The sequence below is a fragment of the Narcine bancroftii genome, chromosome 2, assembly GCF_036971445.1.
Source record: "Narcine bancroftii isolate sNarBan1 chromosome 2, sNarBan1.hap1, whole genome shotgun sequence".
Classification (NCBI taxonomy): Eukaryota; Metazoa; Chordata; class Chondrichthyes; order Torpediniformes; family Narcinidae; genus Narcine; species Narcine bancroftii.
In genome coordinates, this window is record NC_091470.1 from 40,614,445 (window position 1) to 40,631,943 (window position 17,499).

A 17,499-nucleotide genomic window follows, 5' to 3' on the forward strand; every position below is an offset into this window, starting at 1 on the left:
CATGTTCCCCTGACTTCCTCTTGAAGTCCACACTCATCTGCTTGATTTTGCTAATGCTGAGTGCAAGGTTGTTGTTATTATGTCATTCAATGATCTGATCCATCTCCCTCCTGTAGGCTTCCTCATTCCCATTTGTGATTCTGCCAATAACTGGTGTCATCAGCAAACTTGTAGATAGCATTGGAATTGTGCCTGGCCACACAGTCATGGGTGTATAGTGAGTAGAGCAGTGGGCTAAGCATGCATCCTTGTGGTGTGTCTATGTTGATAATCAGTGAGAAGGAGATATTGTTTACAATTCATATTGACTGTGGTCTTCCAATGAGAAAGTCAATTATCCAGTTATAGAGGGGGGTACAGAGGCCTAGAGTTTGTAGCTTCTTGACCAACACTGAGGGAATAATGGTATTGAAGGCCGAGCTGTAGTCAATGTATGAATTGCTGTTTGAGGTAATCCAGAGCTGAGCGGAGAGCCTGCGATATTGCATCTAACATCACATACAACCCAGAGATTCTTTTTCCTGCAGCCAAGATAAAATTACCCCTTATTCCTAGTGCAAAATATTGTACTCAAGAAGATACATATACATGTTAATGAATAAAGAAATGTAAACAAATTGACTGCAAAATACAAAGAATTTTTTTAAAAATCAATAGAGGGCACAAGAGCCCTTAAATTAGTCTCTGATTGAGTTTGTTGTTGAGGAGTCTGATGGTGTTGTCAACTGTTCTTGAACCTGGTGCAAGTCTTGTGGCACCTATACCTCTTCCCTGATGCTAGCAGCAAGAACAGAGCACGTGCTGGATGATGTGGAGTTTTGATTGCTGCTGCTCTCTGACAGCAGCGTTCCCTGTACATGTTCTTGATGGTGGTGAGGGTTTTGTCAGTGCTGTCTTGGAATGTGTCCACTACCTTTTGCAGGGCCTTATGCTCTGGGGAATTGGTGTCTCCATAACAGACCAGGTTACAGCCAGTCAGCACACATCTGTTGAAATTTGCCAGGGTTTCCAATGTCATACCAAACTTTGCGAACTCCTTTGCACTGGGGTGCTTTCTTTGTAATGCCATTGGTGTGTTAGATCCAGGAAAGATGCTCAGGGATAGTGACTCACAAAAACTTAAATTTGTTCACCTTCTCCACCTCTGATTCCCTAATGGTAACTGGATTGTATCCCTCTGCTTTTCGCTTCCTGAAGTCAATAATCAGCTCATTGGATTTGGTGACATTGAATGCAAGGTTGTTGTTGGTGCACCATTCAACCAAGTTTTTAATCTCCCTCCTGTATGCCAATAAATTGCCATTTTATACAACTCATAGTATCATCAGAAAATTTGTAAATGGTGTTGTTGTACTGAGCACACAGTCATAGGTGTGTGAAGAGCAGAGGGCCAAAGGGCCTGTGGTTCTCCAGTAATGATGGAGATTGTGAAGGAGATGTTCCTACAAATTCTCACTGATTGTGGTCTGGAGGTGATGAAACCCACAGTGGGATATCGTGGCCCAGGTCTTGAAGTTGGCTGATCAATTTTGAGGGGAAGATAATGTTGAATGCCAAACTGTAGTCAATAAAGACCATCCTGATTTATGCAGCTTTGTTGTCCAGATGTTCCAAGGTTCTTGGAATCAACAGAAAATGCATCTTTGACATTCATAAATGAAGTTATGGGATCTGCTATAGGAGGTGAGGGAAATGATTGCACTGGAAAATGAAGCCAAATGGAGAGGTAAGAAAATCCAAGGAGTCAAGTAGAGGAAGAAATTCATACAGAGTGGAGTGGAGAAGACAAAGACTGTCAGCACTGGATGTCTTTCTTTTGACATTTGGGAGACTGGGATTCTAATAAATTAAAGACCATTCTGCACATTCTTTTAAAAAATTTTTTTAAACTATTATTCATACAAAACCGATTGAAAAACAACCATTAGGTAGGTTCTAAAGGAAACTTTAAAATCTTCAATGAATGCAGAACGATAAACCCACTTATTAACAGCATTCAAAAACAAAAAGGTAAATGGGTATCAGTTACTTCCAGATTATTAAGTTTATTGAATAGAGCTATTTTGATATTCAAAATGGAACTTCTGGGCTTTTTTTGCGCAGTGGCTCCCACTAAAACTCTCTACTCCCTGCACAAGAGCAACTGGGGATGAGTAATAAACCAGTGGTGTAACCATCCCCTGAACTTGACTGTTCTGATGCATGATCATTAACCCATAAAAAGTCACGACAAGGGTTGAAACAAGAAAGTCCGCAGATGCTGTGAAAGTAATAACTACACAGAAATGGTGGTGAAACTCAGCAGGTCCTGTAGCGTCCATAGGAGGCGAAGATATAGAACCAACCTTTGGGACTGAGCCCTTCGTCAAAGTTATTTCTCTTTTTTGCTATTTATTTTTGTTGTGAATGATGAGTATTGCATGCTTTTACCACTTCTATTTCAGATTCCCACATTTAGTAAAACTTGCTTGATTGTCCTGCCAAACATTCTCATAATTTAGAGAAGGCCTGCATATTTGATTAATCAAGCTTACAAATATATAAATCAGTGCAATGGCATTATCCTGTTTGGATTACAACAGGTTCTGAACTCTTCTCTTTAAGCTTGATTTTGCCACTGTGAAGACGTTACCAAAACAGTGGTTTACAGATGAACTTAAAAAGGTTGATTTAAATGTGTGTTCTTGCAATCTGCACAAATTCACCTACAATGCGAGGAAAAATAATCATAGCTTGTACCTTCCATTGGGGTAAGGAAGGGGAGTGGAACAGATACTAGGTGTTGAGTTGATGGGTTGCAGGGAGAAGATGGTCAATGGGTAGGGTTAGAGGACCATTGGAGGTGTTAATGATTGATGGTGATTGGAGACAGGATCCTAAGCAGAATGAGTGGTCAGCTGATTCAGAGAAGGTTAATATATTGACAGGTGGTGAGGTGTCAAGAGAGTGAACATTTGGGCGCTTATGACTGTTAGTGATGAGTGGTGGTAGGATCAGTGCAGAACAGGGGTTGCAAAAAAAGTATGGACAATGTCTCCTAGTTCAACCATGATGTCCAAAAGCAGCGCTTTTATATAATGTCCAATCCCATGTGCCCTTCATGTGGAATTCATGTCAACTCATGTTCAGGACCAGTAAGGTGAAATTTCCATAGTAACATGAAATGACCTAAAAATAGTCATGATTTAATTTCCCTCTCAAAAACATTGCATTAAATTTTCAGTTGAATTTCTAGCAATACACATAGGTCAGGAAAATCAACAGCAAGAAAATGGTGGCAACAATACAAGATGCAACCATTAACTGAAAACGGTTCATTACTATTCTGTTGATATAGTAATGTGAAGAGACATTCAAATTCTTAAAGTGTACACTGTCTTAAAGTACTGTTATAAATATTTTAAGGTCTTTGGTAATTTACAAGAATAATTGTTTCCATTTGTTTAATATATTAGATTTTATCCCCCTCGAGGAAGCATAGAAGATACTGATTGTCAAAGGATTTAATTCATGCATGATTGACATGTATTTTAAGTATGTTTGTAACAAGATATATTCAATATTTCAATTGATAAAAATAAGGTCATTTTAATTCAAAAATCTCAGAACTGAAACTGATTCTAAAACTGATTCTACTTCTCCTTTCCTGACTCACTCAGGTAGAATACCCATGTCTCCAACTAGGTGTTTAAATAGTCCTGGTCTGCAAATTAAGACAGTGGGGTAGACCTTGAGTTTGAATTGTCAGTCAGTTTTACACCTCACCTTGTTTTTATTTCTGTCAAATATTATACCAAATAAAGATCTAGCCAAGGGAGTGTATTTTGACCACACAGCACAATCCTTCATTCCCAAACTCCAGCTAGGCTTCATCTTAATTCTGTAACATCCTTTAAAAGCAGGAGTCTTTTATTTCATTTGCAAACTGTTGCTTTTATCCAAGCAGAGGCTGTGAGAACTTCAGTATCCTAGCTAAGATTTTAGATATGTGCTGTAGGTTTCGGCTCAAGGTTAACGTTATTGGCCTTTGTTCTAAGAGTTTGATAATGGCTATATAGTGCACATTCATTCAGCATAATCTACAGGCAATAAATGATTTACTATTACTTTATATGCTTGAAAATGTTTTTCAGAAAGCAAAATTCTGCAGAAGCTGTAAACCTAAAATTAAATGAAAAACACGGGATATAAACAGCATGTCTCTGGGAAAGAAATCACAATCCTTGCCCTTTGTACTTTCCCTGCCCTCTTTTTTCCATCTTCAGTTTCTCTCCATCTGCAAATGGTTCTGTTTTCCAGAAATACAGCTCCATCTCTCTCCGAACTGCCTGAGGATGTGGATCCCTTTACAGGTGCTCCATGTGGACGATGAGGAAGAAGTATGTGGGCTATTACCACACGTTTCGAGGGGTCCGTTCAGGCCATGAATCTCTCCTGTAGGCAGACCTCACATAACACCATGGGAGACATTTGTACCTACATCTCAATATTGGCACCCCAGAGGGAGCAATCATCTCTGCACATTGAGCAGCATCATGGGAGGAAATATTTTGTATTAAGTACCTTAAAATCCTTCATTACTGTTGTAATCAAGATTCCTTTATTGTAATGTAATAACATGTACAGAAATTGTCTGAAGCACCTCTTACAGTCAAAAAGAAGCAAGAGTGATCCCAGAGTCACCAAGGGTCTGAATTCGCCTCCAGCATTGCTGCAGTCCCCACAGCCACACCATCCAAACCATCTGCAGCCTGAGCTCCAGATCCGATCCTCCGACATAATCAAGAAACCTACAGCGCCCTCGCCACCCTGTCGCATTCCAATACCTGGTACTCCTTCAGTCAGACTCAAACCAGCCTCCAGCAGTTCGCCACCTGGTGTGAATTCCTCAACTGCAGTCGTCTGCAGCCATCATTGTCGTAGGCCAAAAAAAAAACAGAAATCAACCACCATCATAAACGGTATTAATGTGTTGAATGGATTAGTTGCCGAGGGTGTGCCAATGGAGGCACCCAAGTTGTCATAAGAACCTATCAGGTTCACTCTAGGTAGTCTGGCTCCATTTTTTTGTAAATGATATGATTGTAATATGAAACCTAAATAACCTGCTTCCCAGTCAAGTACACAAGGACCACAAACACTTTTTGTTGTGCAGTGAGTTGATTGTTCATCCAGATTAGCCAACAACTTGTCCTTGGGATGAACAATCAGATTTTGCAATTGTCTTCTTTACTAACCAGAGAGGGAATTCCACTGTTTTCATGAGAATAGATATTTGTTTTTGGATATTTGTTTTGGATGCAGAAAAGTTAAAACCACAAGTGCAATTATCAGTGGTGAAACTTTGATCCCTATCTTACACTCACCAAATATTTACAGATTCTTCCATTCACATTTGATTTGTATTAAAAAGATTTATCAGCAAGGCATAACAGAGGCCACTAATGCACCAACAATTAATGCACTTTGCCTGAGCCATTTGCAGAGTCTTAATTTAAACTCCCAAACAAATCCAAGTCAATGTAATTAGTGTGCCTCTCCAAGAGAAATCACAGGATTGAATGCGCCTCATTAATATGCAACTGTGGCGACGCACATTCTTGTAGCGGTGAACCGGCCCTGCTTGTCACATGCGGTCGGCGGGGCTGCCGCAGCAAGAATGGTGTCGCGGGACCATCTTTTCCAGTCCAGGCCGGAAGGTCGTGTATGTGCTTCAGGATGCAAGCATCAGGACTTGGGATGGAACAGAACAAGGTTCAAAAGCTGCGGCACGAGATTCAAATTAAAGCAGTTGTGATACTCAAGCTCCCAGCTTGTTGTCTCAGTCTCTTTGCTGCGCTTGGTCACAACTCGCTACATTGGTGATCCCGACAAGTCTCCACATCTTGAAGACTTGAAACAATGGAACAAGCAGCTGTAGGTGCCATTGAATGCAGTCTGCCAACTTTCTGGATGAACAGGCCCAGCACTTGGTTCAACCTAGCAGAGGCCCAGTTCCAGATTAAACAGATAACCTGTGATTTAAACAAGATACTTCTACGTCATCAGCTCACTTGACCAGGAAGCTGCCTCACAAGTTGATGACCTCATTCAAGTGCTGCCAGGGGAAGGTAAATACATGGCTCTAAAACACCTCATTAGTATGTATGACCTCTCACAGCATGAGCGAGCAGCCAGGCTCCTGCACTTGGATGGCCTGAGCAATAGACCCACCTCTGCCCTCATGGATAAGATGCTCACACTTGCGGAAGGTCATAAGCCCTGCCTCATGTTTGAGCAAGCATCCCTTGAGCAGATGCCCAAGGACATCAGGCTTCTCTTGGCTGACGCTGATTTCAGTGAACCCTGCAAAGTTGTGGCATGGGCGGATGTTCTCTACTATTAAAAACGCAAAGCCACAGACTCTGTCAACTGTGTTTTGCAGCCACAATCGAGGACAATGCCCAAGTCCAGTCCACCACATGAGCAATCCCTACCCTATCAGTGGATGGAGAGGCCTGATCTGAAATGGTGTTTATATCACCAATATTGCGGGAGTGGCGGGGGGGGGAGACATCCACCTTCAGATGCCGCCAGTCATGTTCATTCCTGGGAAACTATGTGGTCAGCTGCCATGAGTGGCTGCAGCAGCTGGCCGACCAAATAGCCTTCTCCACATCTCAGCTGCAAGTTCCTGGTGGACATGAGGGCAGAGATTAGTGTCATACCCCCTACAGCGTTCAATATGTGCATAAGACAACATGGTCCTCCCCGTTGTGCTGCCAATAACCCTGCCATCCAAACCTTTGGCAAAAAACGGATTCCAATAAGTTTCAGCGACTGAGCATTCCAGTGGTCCTTTACCCTTGCTTGGCACAAATTTCCTCTAGGCCCATCCCTGCTCACCAATCTCCAGGGCAAGCAACTAGTCCATGCTCAGACTTTCCACATGGTGCCCCTCAGCAGATAAAATAAACAGTACACCCAGCCTGTTTCAGTGGAGACCAAACATGGCCAACTCCTCACAGAATTTCCCTCCATTCTGCACCCACAGTTCACAGCAGCCATGCCCAAACATGGCATCCAAAATCACATTGCTACCACTAGCCCACCATTGCATTCACATTCCCACCGCCTGGCCCCAGGAAGAATATAGGCACATAGAGGAGCAAGGAGCTGGACATTGTCCATCATTCCGATAGTCCATGGGCCTCACCCCTCCACTTGGTGCCCAGGTCCAATGGTAGCTAGAGGCCCTTTGTGATTACAGACATCTAAATGACACAACAACACTGGACCGCTACCTAATTCCCAACATCCAAGATTTTGCAGCGAATCTTCACAGTGCAAAGCTTTTCTCCAAAGTCGACTTAATCCAGGGATACCATCAGATTCCCATACACCCGGACAATGTCCAAAAGACAGCTATCATCACCCCGTTCTCCCTCTGAGTTCCCACACATGCTGTTTGATTTGAAAAACTCAGCACAGACTTTTCAGCGCCTCATGGATCCTGTCGGGAGAGACTTGCCTTTTCTTCTTCATCAACCTCAACAACATCCTGGTAGCCAACAGTTCTCCTGCAGAACACATGATACACTTCCATCAGGTGTTCACTTGCCTTGTACAGTTCAGCTTCACCGTTAATCCAGAGAAGTGCCAGTTTGGCCTCACAAAAATACTTTCTGAGTCACAAGATCACCCCAACTGAAGCAACCACTTTACCAGTCAATGCCATCCAGCAGTTTACCAGACCAATGACACTGAAGGGCCATCAGGAATTCATGGGCATGGTGAATTTCTATGACAGGTTCATCCCTGCAGCAGCCAATATTATGCACCCTCTCTTCACTTTAATGTCAGCCTTGAAGGAGCTCCAATGGACAGAGGAGGCACACAGCCTGTTTGAACAGACTAAAGCTCTAGCCCACACTACAATGCTGGTACATCCACGGATGGATGTACCCACTGCCCTCACTGTCGAGGCGTCCAACATGGCTGTGGGTGCTGTCCTGAAACAGTTTGTTCATGATTCATGGCAATCCCTCACATTCTTCAGTCAACACCTGTGACCACCCAAATTGAAGTGCAGTGCATTTGACAGAGCTACTCACATTTCACCTGGCTGTCCACCATTTCCATTATTTCCTGGAAGGATGCCTGTTCACCATCTACACCAACCACAAACTTTTGCCTTTGCAAAATCCTCAGACCCGTGGTCTGCCTTTTACTTTAAATGATTTTTTTTTAATATTTGGTCCAGTAAAGATATAAAGAGGATAAAGATTTTTTTAATAGGTTCTCTCTTTTTGACTTTTGAGCAAATGAAAGAGAAATATGATATATCAAATAATACAATATTTTCATATTATCAATTTAAATTATATTTTAAAATGAAATTATGTATGAATTTAAGATTACTGGAACAAGGTCAATTTGAATTCTTAATCACAGATACAATTATTGAGAAATTTATTACAAATATGTATAAAAAATGCAAGACACTATGAAGAATAAGGATTTATATAAATCAAAATGAAGATGGGAGAAAGATTTAAATATACAAATCCAACAAGGAGTGGTCAAGTCTGTGTCAAGAGAATGTGACAAGTGCAATTAATGTCAGATATTAAAATGGTACAATATAATTTCTTGCATTCAATGTACAAGTTACATGGACTTAAACCAAATTGCTCTGACCAATGTTTTAGATGTAATAAAAAATAGAGACTTTATGTGAAAAAGTAGAAAAGTTTTGAAGATACAAATACCAAAAGATCCAGGATTATTCTTATTTGGTAATCTAAATGAAACAGATTAAAGTTAGATAAATATTTTTAAAAATTGAGTGTAGCAATAGCAGTGGCAAAGAAATGTGTAGCAGTAACGTGGAAATCAGATAATTTAACAGGATTGGAACGATAGCAGGTTGAAATACAAAATTATATATCATTGGAACATTACATATAGTTTAAGAAACCAACTTGAGAATTTTTATAAGATTTGGAAATCATCTATGGATTTTATTGGAAAAAGTCCATCTACATCAGGGGTGTCAAACTCAAATTCACGGAGGGCCAAAATTAAAAACTTGGACTAAGTCAAGGGCCGAATTAAATATTTATTGAAAATTTTCAACAACATCTGCATGTCTTCTCTTCTTTCAACATATGTAATGTTAAACTTTAGGATATAACTTTAGGAGGATAATGTTACAGGTCAGGAGTAGGTAGCTCAAGTTCACCCTTTGCTTGACCTGAGCGAAACATATTTGGTCCCTGTGGAGATGTAGTCAGCATTCACAGGCTGTGTCCATTTTGGCCTGCATCAGGACTCAGCATTTCCTGCTCACTCCTCAGGCTCTAGGCCTCTATTCACCCTCGACCCACCATCCCTCTACCTGACCAGTCCTTTACCCAACCTCTACTCACCCCTCACTCCACTCGCTCTGCCTCTACCCACCCCATCCTATACACGCCCCTCTACTGCCTCTCCCCTCAACCTGTTCCTCCCTCTACCTGTCTCTCACCCTCTAATCACCCCTCCCTTTCTCGCCCTGCCCCTCCCCTTTTACCTCTTCCCTATCCACCCCTCCTTCTACTCATCCCTCCCTCTAACTGCCCCTCGCACCACCATAACTTCCCCTGCCCATTACTCCTCACCTACACCCTCTGCCCACACCTGCTTACCCACCCACTCAGGCCCAGCGCGCTGCCGATCAGCCTTGGTGGAACAGCGGGGGCCGTGCGCAGCCTGCCATGTACGTTGCGCCGACAGGAAATCACAGGTGCTCGCCAATCCGCCGCACCGCTCGACAGGCGGGAGAAGTGACTGGTTGTGCGGGGAGCCTTCCAACTGGCTTGCCGGCTGATGACATCGACAGACTTCTCGTGTTACAATTTTGTTTTCCCCGTTCTCAAAGTTTCACGGCCAACTTGCAACACTTTTGCTCCCTCCGCGTCCCGTGGATCTGATGCCCGGGTGTTGTTAGGATTCCCAGCAGGTTTGTGGAACTTTACCATTCTGGATTCCTTTTTGAGGCTATTTGGCCATCTTTTAAGGGGGGTGGTTTTGGGGGGAGGGGATAGTTAGGGGGTGGGGAAGGATGTGCAATGAAGGGGGAGGATGGTGGGGGTGACATTACCAAAAAACAGCATCGGCTCTCGCTGCAGGGCGGGCCACCTCTAATACATTTTTGAAATGATCTTGCAGGCCAAATATAATTATATCACGGGCCAAATTTGGCCCGTGGGCCAGAGTTTGACATGTGTGATCTACATAGTCCACGCATCCTGCTCCTCCCAACTAAATATTTAGAGGATGAAATGATCATGTTAGATTAGATGAATAGTGAGTTTTTTTTACTTTAGAGGGGACAACAGACTCGCCAAGGCAAATAGCGCCTTTGGAAGACTACACAAATGAGTCTGGAAAAACAAACAACTGAAAAACCTCACAAAGATAAGCGTATACAGAGCCGTTGTCATACCCACACTCCTGTTCGGCTCCGAATCATGGGTCCTCTACCGGCATCACCTACGGCTCCTAGAACGCTTTCACCAGCGTTGTCTCCACTCCATCCTCAACATTTATTGGAGTGCCTTCATCCCTAACGTCGAAGTACTCGAGATGGCAGAGGCCGACAGCATCGAGTCCACACTGCTGAAGATCCAGCTGCGCTGGGTGGGTCATGTCTCCAGAATGGAGGACCATCGCCTTCCCAAGATCATGATATATGGCGAGTTCTCCACTGGTCACCGTGACAGAGGTGCACCAAAGAAGAGGTTCAAGGACTGCCTAAAGAAATCTCTTGGTGCCTGCCACATTGACCACCGCCAGTGGGCTGATATCGCCTCAAACCGTGCATCTTGGCGCCTCACAGTTCGGCGGGCAGCAACCTCCTTTGAAGAAGACCGCAGAGCCCACCTCACTGACAAAAGACAAAGGAGGAAAAACCCAACACCCAACCCCAACCAACCAATTTTCCCCTGCAACCGTGTCTGCCTGTCCCGCATCGGACTTGTCAGCCACAAACGAGCCTGCAGCTGACGTGGACATTTACCCCCTCCATAAATCTTCGTCCGCGAAGCCAAGCCAAAGAAAAAGAGAGGGGAATGGAGGGAGTGGGGAAAAGTAATAAAAAATTTTGTATCATTTTGTGTCATTTTCTATCATATTTTGTTCAACAAATGGTTCATTATTTATATTTGATGCAAATGAAAATAAAATTTTCAAAAGAAAACTGACACGTCCTACATTTCTGAATTCACCTCTGCTATTCTTCACCTCTCCAGAGAGCACAACTTTGTTGCCTATGCACTTTCCAGGCCTACAGTCAATGACCTGTCACAGAGGTATCGACTACCATGATCTGACTCAGGCACATCAGAACAACCCCAAGACATTCTGCTCCAGAACAGCAATCACGGGGCTACAGCTCCGCTGGATGCCGATGGCACAATGCCAGCCCTGACCTCTCATCCCCACACAGTGGAGGGGATGGTTTTCGACTTAATCTATCGTTCCTCACACCATCCATCTGGCTAGTATCCACAAAATTTGTTTGACATGGCCACAGTGAGTGAAGAACCCCCCACAGACTGCCAGACGTCCAAGTTCCAGTGACACACCAAGAATGAACTCTAACACTTCAACAGACCAACCAGAAGGTTTCAACAGGTCCTTCTAGACATAGTCGGACACCTGCCCATCTCCCGGGGATCCCACTTCCTGCTCAGTGATGGACAGATTTACTCACTGGGTAGAGGCCATACCCATCCCAGTCACCTCCACAGAATCATGTGCCAGGGCTTTCCTCTCCACCTAGGTCTCCCGTTTGGTGCCCCGGCAGAGATTAAAGAGAGCACAATTCATCTCTGCCCTGTGGACACAACACTCCAGACTCCTGGGCACCCAGCTGCACCTTACCACAGCTTACCACCCTCAAGCCAATGGACTAGTCAAGAGTTTCCACTGCCACCTCAAATTGGTGCTGATGGCAAGCCTTGATAGGTCCAACTGGATGGATGAACTGTCCTGGGTTCCCAGAGCTGATTCACTGGCATGGCATACTTTCACATCTCCAGCTGAGGTAAGCTCCATCTTTCATAGCAACCTCTCTCACTTTCTTGTCAATAATTCCAAACACAATTTGATCATGGATGTCCTTGTTTTCAAATTCAAGTCTGTTTATAAAAAATATTAAAGCGTGCTCCGTGCACAAGCAAAACATTTACCTCTTGAACATTTCATTTTTCTTTGGTGAGCAGTGTCCATCAAACATCTCAATAACCTTGTCAAACTTACCCTGGTCATCTGCCTCAGCAAAAACAAATGTGTTGAAAACCTCAAGTGCTTGAGGCCCCACCACAATGAGTAGCAGTGCAATCTTTCAAGCATCCAGTTTGCTATTGAGTCCAATGGCTTGCAGATACAGCATAAATTGTTGCTTGAAAAACTGCCACTCATGGTTGACATTACCAGTCCAATTCACAGCATCAGAAGGGTTCACACTTTCCATGCCTCCTGCTGATACCCTTTCCTGGTACCATGTGAAGTTTATATTATTGTAATAATGAAACATAAGTTATTTTGCATTAATTTTATTTTATTAACAACTCACAACCTCGTGGAATCCATTTTTCATCTAACCCAAGGTGGAACATTCATCTCTAGTGATCAAGAGGATCACCATTTCCCAATCACCACAGTGTGGACCCAGAAGACCAAGGACACATCAGTGTTCCACAGGGATCTACCTCCAGGTCCTAATGCTAATGGCTCTATGCAGGCCTTAAACAGCCTGTTAAAGGAGCCAGTGGTGTTTTTTGTCATTCCTGTAACCACGAAGGTCTGTGCCCAAGATGGTGGTGCCTATGCTGGGCAGTGTAACATGAGAGGTGGCAGATTCCAAGGGAGCAGCATACCAGCACAGGGCACCAGAAACAAAGAGAACACTTCCCGTGGAGAAGTAGAAACATTGGAGCTGACCCTACGGGATGGTAACCATGGCAGTGGTCCAATGAGGGGCTCAATAGCTGAGGGACTCACACAGGCTGCAGGCTGTTGGTGACATGTAGTTGAAAGATCCACACAGACGCATACTTATGGTCGAAGGACTCACATGGGCTGCGGGCCTGCTGGAGATTGACTCCTGGGACCCAGGTATCAACTGGATTCGTGAGGGTGAAGAGAGCAAGAAGAGTTCGTTAGATGCTAAAGGGTTCCTAATCATATCAGTGGCTTTGATCTGGAGCTTAGACTGCCAATGGTTTGAACTGGAGTCTGTGAGGTTGCAGAGCCTTCAGGAGCTCTGGAGGAGGATCCATGGGCATTCAATGACTCTGTTGGGACCCCATTTTGCTTCTTTCTCTTATTGTTGGGGGCACCAGACAATGCTAATGGTCATTCTTTGATTGCCTTATGGCAGACAAATGTTGAAGTATATCATGTATATTATATTTTTATGTATTATTACATGACAATAAAAGGAAATTGAACCTTTGATATAAGCATAAATCAATTCCTCCAAGAAGAAACTAGGATCTATATTTCAAATAATGCAATAATCATGGGGAAATTTAATTTTCATATAGAGTAGACACATCAAATTATCAAACACAACTTTGAGGACAAATTCAAAGAACATATTCAGGACAGAAAAAGAGTTATGACCGTATGAAATAAGAAAGTGAAGGAAGTGAATGATGATCCATTCAAAAGGCAGAATAAGTTATAATGCAAAATGAGCAAATGGCAGAGATAATAAACTGATATTTTGTATATTGGTTTTCATAAAAGAAACACAAAAGCAGTGAACATAAAACATTTCAGCACAGTGCAGTCCCTTCATCCCATGACATTTTGCCCACCTATATCAATTTACTCCACTACATAGTAGCTAATAGAACTGAATTCTGGAAAATAAGTATAACTAGAATCCAATGTCCTACTGAGGTTTAGTGCTCAGAGACAAGAATGCATCTGTCATCTTCTCCATCAATTTTCTGAATTTACTTCATATAAATGACTACGATGTGCTTCGAGACATCCAAAAGGTGTAAAGGTCTCCACATCAGCGTAGGTCTTTCAATTAATCAGCATTAATCCCAAAAAATGGAGATGTCTGATGTGGCAACCTAAACCTGCAAACTATGAAACAGAATGTTAAATGAGGATGTTTAATCAAAGAATATTAGCATGCTTGGAACATGCTTAAATATATAAAAATAACAGTCAGTAGCAAGATCAGTTTACCATTTTAACCTGTTACTAATAGAAAAATCCTATGAGGTTAAAATCAGCTCATTAAAATTCTTTATTCAGCATTGTATTCAGTTCCAAGCATTTATGTTTCTTATGCTAATCGTTAAATAACTATTGTGTTTACCAACTGTGAACAAACCATTTTTACGAACTGACCACCTAGTGAATATTCCTTCTATTCATCTGGGTAAACATATTTGATATGCTTTATCAATCTTGTACTTCAGCCAATCTTCCAGTCATCACATTACAAATCTTTCAATGCATTTCCTCATAAATAAATCTGCAATATTTACCGACAGATGGTCCAGTATTATTATTATTCTCAACTAATACATTTTTCTGGCCAAATATTGCAAAAAGAATTATTTTGGCATATCTGTGTAAAACCCAATATTATTTGGGCACTACAAATCACATGCACATGATTTAACATTCTATTACATTGTTTGTACCATTTCTCCCTCAGTTGATCTTGGCTTTAAATAAACTGCTGAAGTTAAAAACGACTGAAGTTCAATGGAATTGTTAGGCACAGGTAAGCAATTCAATTGTTTAATTTGCATTAATCCATGCCATATTCTAATTGACCGCACTTGAAGTTTGCTGAGAGAATTGACTATGCTCTGATATAGTAAGAAAACCTGGGCTCTGCGAATAATCAACTCAAAATCAGGTTTATTGTCATGAGCATGTATCATGAAATGTGTTGTTTATGGCAGCAGTATTATACAGTACAAGGTCCAAAATTACTATAAATTACAATTCCGTCAATACAAGATTTTAAAAAACAAATAATCAGTACCAAAAGAGAAAAACTGAGGTAGCATATATAGGTTTATTGCTGTTCAGAAATCTGATGGCTGAGAGGATGAAGCCATTTCTGTATCATTGAGTGTGTGCCTACAGATTTCAGATTTATTATCAGAGTCCATACATGAATCCTGTGATTCCTTTCCCTGAGGGCGCGGTACAAAAAAAACTGTACATAGTGTAAACAATTTTTTTTAAACTGCGAATGGATAATGAATGTAAACAAACTGACTGTGCAATACAGAGGAAGTAGAAAAAAATCAATGAATGGCACAAGTAAGAGTCCTTAAATGAGTCTATGATTGAGTTTGTTGTTGAGGAGTCTGATGGTGGAGGGGGAGCAGCTGTTCCTGAACCTGGTGGTGTGAGTGTTGTGCCACCCATACCTCTTTCCTGATGGCAGAGCGGGTGCTGGGTTATGTGGGATTTTAATGATTGCTGCTGCTCTCCGAAGGCAGTGTTTCCTGTAGATGTACTCAATAGTGGGGAGAGTTTTGCCTGTGATGTCCTGGGCTGTGTCCACTACATTTTTGTGGGCTTTATGCTCAGGGTATTGATATCCCCATACCAGACCATGATGCAGCCAATCAGCACACTTTCCACCATACCTCTGCAGAAATTTCCCAGGGTTTCTTGTGTCATACCAAACCTCCACAAATTCCTGAGTAAGTAGAGGTCCTGACATGTTTTCTTCATGATGCCATTGGTGTGTTGGGTCCAGGAAAGATCCTCCAAGGTAGTGACTTGCAAGAACTTAAATTTGCTCACCCTCTCCACTTCTGATTCCCCAATGATCGTTAGATTGTAAACCTTTGCCTTTCCTTACCTGAAGTCAACAATCAGCTCCTTATTTTTTGCGAAATTGAGTGCAATGTTGTTGTTGTTGCACCTTTCAGCCAAGTTTTCAATCTCCAACCTATATGCAGACTCATCCCCATCCTTTGTACAACCCACTACCATGGAATCATCAGGAAACTTGTAGATGGTGTTATAGTCAGAGCAAGCTACACAGTCATAGGTGTAAAGTAAATAAAGTAGGGGGCTAAGAATGCAGACCTGTGGTGCTCCAGTGCTGTTGGAAATTATGGAAGAGATGTTCTTACCAATCATCACTGATTGTGGTCTGGAAGTGAGGAAATCCATGTGGGGTGTTGAATCCTAGGTCTTGGAGCTTGCTGATCAATTTTGAGGGGATGATGGTGTTAAATACCGAACTGTAGACAATGTATGCATCTTTGCTGTCCAGGTGTTCCAGGGCTTTGTGTAGAGCCAGTGAGATGGCATCCACTATTGATTCTATCATGATTCTATGGCAAAGATTACTACAGTGTACCCACCAAGGAGCCAAGTATTACATTAATTTTTTGGATTTCTGCATTTACCAATGAATGCAAGAAGTTGCCATGGCTTTTGCTGTAATGCAAAGAACCCTGACAATTTCATAATTTTTACTACCACAAACTCCAACCCACCTACTATAGGGAGAACCCATTTGAGGAGACAGGCCCTTCCAGCTCACAAGTCCATTCTGCCCAAAAACATACATGTGACTCATCACCGAATGTCTTTGGAATGTGAGAGGAAACTGGAGCATCCATTAAAAAAAAACCCACACAGGCACGAGGAGAATGCTCCCTGCAGACGGTACTGATTGGAACCCAGATCGCTCATGCCATAATAGCAGAGTGCTAACTGCGCCACATTTTAATCATAAATTATTATTCCCTGTAACATGTGGGCCAAACAGCACATCTTGGCTCTCGAGAAAATAGTGCCTGACTGTCTGCAGAGGGCAAATAGTTCATTTTAATCCAGCAACATCTAACAGCATTAACTTGATAGCTAAGATCTCAAACATCAAATTGCCATTTGAAAGATCTTGAATTTTAGTCTGAAAGAGGCTTCTCATTTAAATGACCCTGAACAACCTTCATTGGTTCTCAGCTGAGTTGTGAAAGAAAGGACCATTTTGAAATGAGTTGTTCTTTCTTGGGAGGAGGCAAAAGCAAATTTGGTCCATCTCATTCCCTTTGAGTGAGCTTCCTTCCAGCTGATCGCACAGTAACACACAAGTAGATTGCACTGAGGCAGCACTTATGAATGAATGTCCAGTGGTCTCCTGAGCTGAGGAGGAAGGTTACCACTAAATCTGCCTGCACTAAGATTTACATTTATAGTTGAAAAATATTCAAATGCATTGTTCAATAATTGAAAGTCATTTTATTTGGTAACATCATTGTCAACATGATCATCATGTCTTGTTTTCACTTCCTGCATTTTGGTACGTTAAAAGATTTGTTGTGCCATCCAATATAAGCCTACTCAAAAATCTAACCTTCCCTGTTTCACACCCATAACTCTATGTTTCTAGTATCTATGTGCCTAAAAGTATTTTAAATGTCCCCATTGTACCAGCCTCCACCACCAGCAATGCATTTCAGT

General features: G+C 42.2%; 1 long non-coding RNA gene across 2 annotated transcripts in view; it reads right to left on the minus strand.

Moving 5' to 3' along the window:
- Positions 1-13,558: 13,558 nt before the first annotated feature.
- Positions 13,559-17,499, minus strand: part of LOC138752312 (uncharacterized) — a 61,300-nt gene continuing 57,359 nt past the window's right edge. For both annotated transcript variants that reach the window (XR_011350510.1, XR_011350511.1), the window contains exon 3: positions 13,559-14,130. This is a non-coding gene — a long non-coding RNA (uncharacterized lncRNA). The remainder of the gene's footprint in view (positions 14,131-17,499) is intronic.